General features: G+C 28.4%; 1 long non-coding RNA gene across 1 annotated transcript; it reads left to right on the forward strand.

Moving 5' to 3' along the window:
• The first annotated feature begins 3783 nt into the window (after positions 1-3783).
• On the forward strand, positions 3784-6049 carry LOC149030886 (uncharacterized). The gene is made up of 2 exons (XR_016178157.1): positions 3784-5483; positions 5789-6049. It is a non-coding gene; the product is annotated as an uncharacterized LOC149030886 (long non-coding RNA).
• The last annotated feature ends 1000 nt before the right edge of the window (positions 6050-7049 follow it).

Genomic DNA, 7049 nt, shown 5'->3' on the forward strand with positions numbered 1-7049 from the left:
TTGGCACGATTATCATAGATTATAAGCCAACGAAATATCGTCAAAGCTTTTCGTCTTCGTTCGTTTGTACCTCATTTCATTCCTTCCTTCCTTCCTTCCTTCCTTCTATCTTACCTTCCTTACCTTCCCTCTAACGAAACCACTTTACTTATGCATATACACAAACATATACAAACACATATACACACTTATATATTATTGACCAAGCGAAATGAACAGATGTACATAAATATTTTTCGCAAATTACGCGACTCTTTCCAAATTATACATGTCCACACAATTTCTTTTTTTTTTTCTTTTTTTTTTTTTTTTTGAAGTGAAAACTTCTTTAGAATCAGGGTGATTTGAAAATCGTGAAACGGAAGAATGTGAAAATTCAATAAATAATTTAATTCTATATATTAATTAATTAATTAATTAAATCTTCTTAATATATATAAATTACGTGTGACGTTGTTTGTCCGCAATGGACTCCTAAACTACTGAACCGATTTGAATCAAATTTTGCACAATGTGTGCACTTTCATCCAACTTGAAAGATAGGATAGTTTATATCACAATTTATAATCGCAATATTATTTGTTTATTAACAAAGAGTCATGATTATCTCTGTTAGTTCGATAAGACTCTAGCAGATGGCGGTATAAGGTAATTCGTTGATTTAAAGACTGATTGTGAGCCACAGCAACCCCTCTCTAGTTCTATATATAAAAATTCAGTGTCACAATATGTTTGTCCACTAATAATTCCAAAATTACTCAACATTATCTTAATGATATTTATTTTATTTCACGTGATTTTTTTCAACTTAGCACATAGCACAATTTTTATCGCAATTTTTTTGTTTGTTTATTATTATTTTTTATTACTAATTTAAAGATTTTTATTTAGAAGTTATCTAGGTTCTGTAAGGTTCTTTTAATAGATGGCACTATATTACAATTCAATTATTTTGATATATTCACGTTTCGAAGCTTGATTTTCTTTAAAGGTTTCACTTCTACCGATGATCTGCACACATCTGTTTTTTTTTTTTTTTTTTTATCAAACAAATTATCTACATATATATATTTACATGTGCGTGGGTGGGTGTGTTTGTCATTATTTTATATATTTTTTCTTTTCTTTTTATGTATCATGCTCGTTAGGGGAATTGAAGTGAAATTGACTAACGAACAGTAATAATTCTGTATTGAAACATTCTTAAATTAGAATTCTTTTAAAGTGAGTTAATACATTAAAGTTTTGAAAAACATGAGATATACATGTACACACAGATATATACACATATATACAAGCTGACTCATTGGTTACCCTAAAGGAAAAGTAATTCGTTATCGTGTCCCAAGCAAGCAAACGTTTTGCGCTTTAAATCGAATGACGTAAAAGGTATCATCGAAGGAAGAAGATGCTATAAAATAAAAATAAGTGTGGGCCTTATTTAATCGTACATGGTGATATATACAGTATATACAGTGTCAGACCTTTCAATATATTGAAATATATTGTTTTATTGTAATTAAAATTAATTTAATGTTAATTAAAGTGTATACAGATGCACTTTAATGTATTGTTAGAAATATAATTTGAGGTTAGGTTATACGATCATTAAAAAATAGTAAAAAAAAATTTAGTTTATTTATATAATTTAGTTTATTTATATTATTTAATTTATAAATTTAGTAAGATATTTCAATGTATTATTAAAAATGTAATTTGAGGTTAGGTTCTACAATCATAAAAAAATAGTAAAAAAAAATCTAGTTTATTCATATTATTTAATTTATAAATTTAGTGAGATATTTCAATGTATTATTAAAAATATAATTTGAGGTTAGGTTCATCATCATCAATCATAAAAAAAAATGGTAAATAAATTTAGTTTATTATTTAAAAAATTACTTTTATTTATTTGATATATTATAAAAGAATTTAGTTTATTATTCAACTCATTGATGATTAATATTGTAAAATTCTATCGAAGGTAAAAACGCCCTCTAGGGAAGTGTTTTTTCCCCTCAATTTTTTTCCCATACATCTCTCTCAATTGATTTCAACGACTGACAGAGAGAGAGAGAAAGAGAAAGAGAGAGAAAAAAAAGAGAAAATAGTTTTCAGTCAATATTTAAACTAAACGTTGAGCGAAATTAGATTTCTTGAACGGTGAATTACCGATGGAGAGTAGCAAGTCGATCAAGAAGTTTGCGGATTGTAACGCCAGATGGCGAACCTAGTCAAGTCCGACATATAACCTATAAAAGATGAAGAAACATATATGCAATTAATATATATGTATATGTATCAACATTTATATACAGAAATACATGAGATAAAGTGTAATAAAAAAAAAAAAAAAAAAAAAACATGAATTTCCAATACAAACAAAAAAAAACATTTTCATTTTTAATTGAATTTTCTTTACAGTTTGCAATCATTTCATTTAGTTACTTTGTAAGTAATATGATTAAGTTTTGATTCATTAATTAATATCTGATATTTTTTTACAATATTAAATTGTAATAAACTATTTAAAAAAAATTCTTTACTCAACTTTTTATCGATTTAACGATTATATAATAGATTTTGTAACTAGGACCGACATTTTTCTTTACTATCCACCCCCCCAACCACTACTACCAACTCCTCTTCTTCTTCTTCCTCTTTCTCGTCATAAGAATATATAATATATATATATATATATATATATATATATTTTATTACATAACCTTATTACTTTGATATAATATAATAGTTTTCTATCTATCTTTCTCTTTCTTTCTTTCTTTCTTTTGGTATTTCTTATTTCAAAGAATTACCGATAAAGAGTTCTAGTTTTTTTTTCTCTTTCTCGCTTTTAAACTGAAAGATTTACGAGGCCGATGGTATGTATACTTAGGTGTGCATGCATTATAGATGTGTACAGAAGTTAACGTCTCTCTTTCTCTTTCTCTTTTTCTTTCTCTTTCTGTCTCTCTCTCTCTCTCTCTCTCTTTCTCTTTCTTCCATTTCGACGAACTCATTCAAGCAAAAGTAGTAAACTCGTAAAACTATAAAAGTCATTTATAAGCTCTAGCATAGTAAGAGGAATGATTGAAATAGAAATAAAGAGATAGATGGAAGTAGTTGAAGAAGAAGAAGATTATAAAGGAAAAATAAATAAAATGAATGAATAAAATGAAAACGTCTAATCAGTTTCAATACTTATCTAAACACGATGAATTCTATCGTTTATTTTTTTATAAAAAAAAAGTTAAGTGTTAGTTGTAAAGTTACTAGATTTGTAATATAGAAAAATAAATACCTAGAACGTAATGTCGGGTATATTTAATAGTTATTGGGATTTTTAGCACTTGAATACGCCATCTGGTGGATAAATTCAAAATTAGAGTAGATAGGTCGAATTGCTACGCCCTACGCGTCTGCCAGAGAACCCAATGGAAAATAATTTTGGGATATTTTGTTGTATGCAAACAAAAATTTCGATGAATTTAATACAATTTTATTTATTTATAATATATATATATATATATATATATATATATATATATATATATATATATATATATATATATATAAATTATTATTAATTAATTATATGATTTATATTAAATTTTTTAAATTTAATATAAGGGTCAATTAAACTACAATTGTAAATGAAACAATATTTGAACAATAAATTGTTCCTAAGTGATCCTAACTATCATAAACCAAAAAAAAAATAATATTTCAACATAAAATAAAAATAATAACTAATAAAATTATACAATAATAATTATAAAAAAAAAAAAAACCTAAACGAAAAAGTTAAAGTAGAACATTAAACGTACATCCAATTTTCTTCGATGCAGTGTTGAAAAAAAAAATATTATTTTTAAAAATTACTTTAAAGTATTGTTTATTTAAAAATATATTATACACGACAGTAATATACCGATCTTTCTCTTTTACTAAAAAAAAAAATATTAAAAAAAAAAAAAAAACTAAGAGAAAAGTAGTTGGCCTGTGTTGTGGCTTTTCTCGTAGGTGGAACCAGCTTTTTGTTGCTTAAAAAGTGTTGTCCATTAAAGGTAACACGTTTGTAAGAGAAACATCGACAATAGTTGTTCTGCAAATGGGTTCGGCAATGGTTCTTGCTGCCATTTATGGCGTCCACCTTTCGTTCCGATCGTCCTCGGAACACTCACCGAGCAACAGCAGCTGTCCAGTAAGATTTTACAAATGCATATGAAACGTGAAAATCTTTATGGACGTGTTATCGACAGTTTTTACTTGTACGTTTTTCGTCCATTTCAATAGGAACATTTACAAACACGTACACATACATATGGTTTTTTTTTTTTTTTTTTTTTATTACATACGTTTGCATCGAATTATTTTATTTTTAGTATGATTTTTTTTTGAAGATATTATTCTCGAAGTTAAAATAAATGTAGATTTTGTTTGTATCTAACTGCTAATCAAACTAACCTAAAAACAACTTTACCATTTGTTTTGCAATTTTGACACAACGTTGAATTTGCATACAGCTAGATTTTGTATTACAATAATTTATTTATAAAATAATTAATTAATATAAAAACAAAATGAAAAAAGATACAGATAAGTCCAGCGCCATCTGTTTGCCATAGAATGCGATGCGTGCGCCAAACATTTGAAAATAACCTAATCGTTTGTTCCTAACCACTAATCTCCAAAAGTACTTTGCCGATTGTTTTGAAATTTTGACACAACGTTGCATTCACATACAGCTACGTTTTTATTACAATAATTTATTTATAAAATAATTAATTAATTTGTAAACAAAACAAAAAAGATATACATAAATCCAGCGCCATCTGCTAGCCATAGATTTCAATGCGTGCGCCAAACATTTGAACATAACCCAATCATTTGTTCCTAACCACTAATCTTCAAAAGTACTTTGCCGATTGTTTTGAAATTTTGACACAACGTTGCATTCACATACAGCTACGTTTTAATTACATTAATTTATTTATAAAATAATTAATTAATATAAAAACAAAATGAAAAGAGATACAGATGAAAGTCCAACGCCATCTGCTAGCCATAGATTTTGATGCATTTTCCGAAACATTTGAACATAACCTCATATTTTAGCTCACATGAGCTACAGTAACGCGTGAAGTGCCGCAACTAGTTTATTTATAATATAAATATTTAAATTGAAATTAATTGAACCAATGAAATATTATTCATCCTATAATAAATCTAATAAAAATATGCAAATATAATCGGATAACTCGTTCAAACGAAGATTATGGAGGGGGGTTGGAGACGCAGTTAGAAAATATGTTCGATGACATGAAAAAAAAAAAATACAAAATAAAATAAAAAGAAATAAAGAAGACTATCGTGAGAATATATATATATATATATATATAGAAAAGGATTCTTATCAAAATGACTAAAATATCGATGTCACGAAGTGGAACGTGACAGTTACGTGCAAAAGCTGTGCTCGAGTTTAACCCTTTCGCTACGGTGGGCCTCGCCGCGAAGTACCTCGTCTAGAACGGAGCGCCGTACCGAAAGTGGGAACATTAAGCGCGCGCAGTCTTTAGCATTCGGAGCCTATTGTCTCAAAAACGACTTTGTGACATTACTTTTAGAACCAAAATGATTTTTGTTCATAATTATGTGACTATAGTCTATGACTATAGTCACCCGTCGCGTATAGGTGGCATCGTGTGACGGGTGACTATAGTCACCCGTCGTGTGCGGGTGTCGTTTTGTGGCGGGTGACTATAGTCACCCGTAGTAGTGAAAGGGTTAAGATCGAAGTGATAAGAGATTGTGAGCTTCTTGTTCGAGTTTTCAAAAGAAAAAAATCTTAAAAGAAGGATAGGTGTTCTCCTGGCCTCTTTGATTGGTTGGTTGGTTGGTTGGTTGGTTGGTTGGTTGGTTGGTTGGTTGGTTGGTTGGTTGGTTGGTTGGTTGGTTGGTTGGGGAGGGGGAGGAGAAGGCCAATCGTGAATCGATCATTCAAAGACACTTTGACTTAAATCAGATGAAAGTGAGGCTTTTCGAGTTGTTTTCGAGAGTATCAGAAACACCAGTAGCATCATCACCAATATACCAATACAAATACTAATATCAGGAACAGTAAAACAGAACCTAGTAGTAGTTAACAGCTGGTGTTTGCTTTATACCCATAGCACAACGTGGCCATATTCTGCCATCGTGGATGCATCGTGGATGCATCGTGGTGCACTTGTAATACCCCCTTTCAATGCGTTTACCAAGTGCGTTCAAGGACTCGTATTACTCGTCCAACCCAACCCAACCCAACTCAACTCAACCCAATCAACCAACCAATGTGTAAACGAATACGCTTTTTTATACAGCAAAATCTTAACGAAACTCTTGCAACGTTCTTTTGTGATTTTGTTGAACATATTTTTTTTGGGGAGGGGGGGTTGTCCCTAAAAAAAAGTTGTCTTACCAATTTTAACCCTTTAGGTACACACATTTATATTGTAATAATTTAACAAATTAATGTTAAATATAATACGGTTTTTTATATTGCAAAATCTTAACAAAACTTTTAATAAATTTATCACAAAATCTTAAAATTGTTAAAACCTTAGCATTCGAGTTTACTGCATTTAATTGAATTTTATTGTTATTGTTCAAACCTAGTGACAAAAATTTACACTAGATGGACTGATAATTATTTAATTAGATTTGTAAGATAATTCATTTTTCTCTGTTTTATTTTTAAACTAGCTATATTTACTTAATTTGTCTAATTAAGTTAATTTGAATGAAAAAAAAAAAAAATTATCGTAGCTCGTTATACAGTTCGAACAATAAATAATAGAAGCTTTTTACATCAAATTAATTATATTTATTAATTACATTTGGATAAAATTAAATTATCATTCATCATTCATTTTATTTTATAATAATATATTTATTCTCCAACGAATATGAAATTTCATTTGTGTTAATTTGTATCATTGTAAAAAAAAAAAAAAAATAATATCTATCACACATATTTTGTATAGTTTAACATTTGGAATGTGTTT

The sequence above is a fragment of the Polistes dominula genome, unplaced genomic scaffold, assembly GCF_049000335.1.
Source record: "Polistes dominula isolate Pdom_NZ unplaced genomic scaffold, Pdom_raw_medaka contig_20, whole genome shotgun sequence".
NCBI lineage: Eukaryota > Metazoa > Arthropoda > Insecta > Hymenoptera > Vespidae > Polistes > Polistes dominula.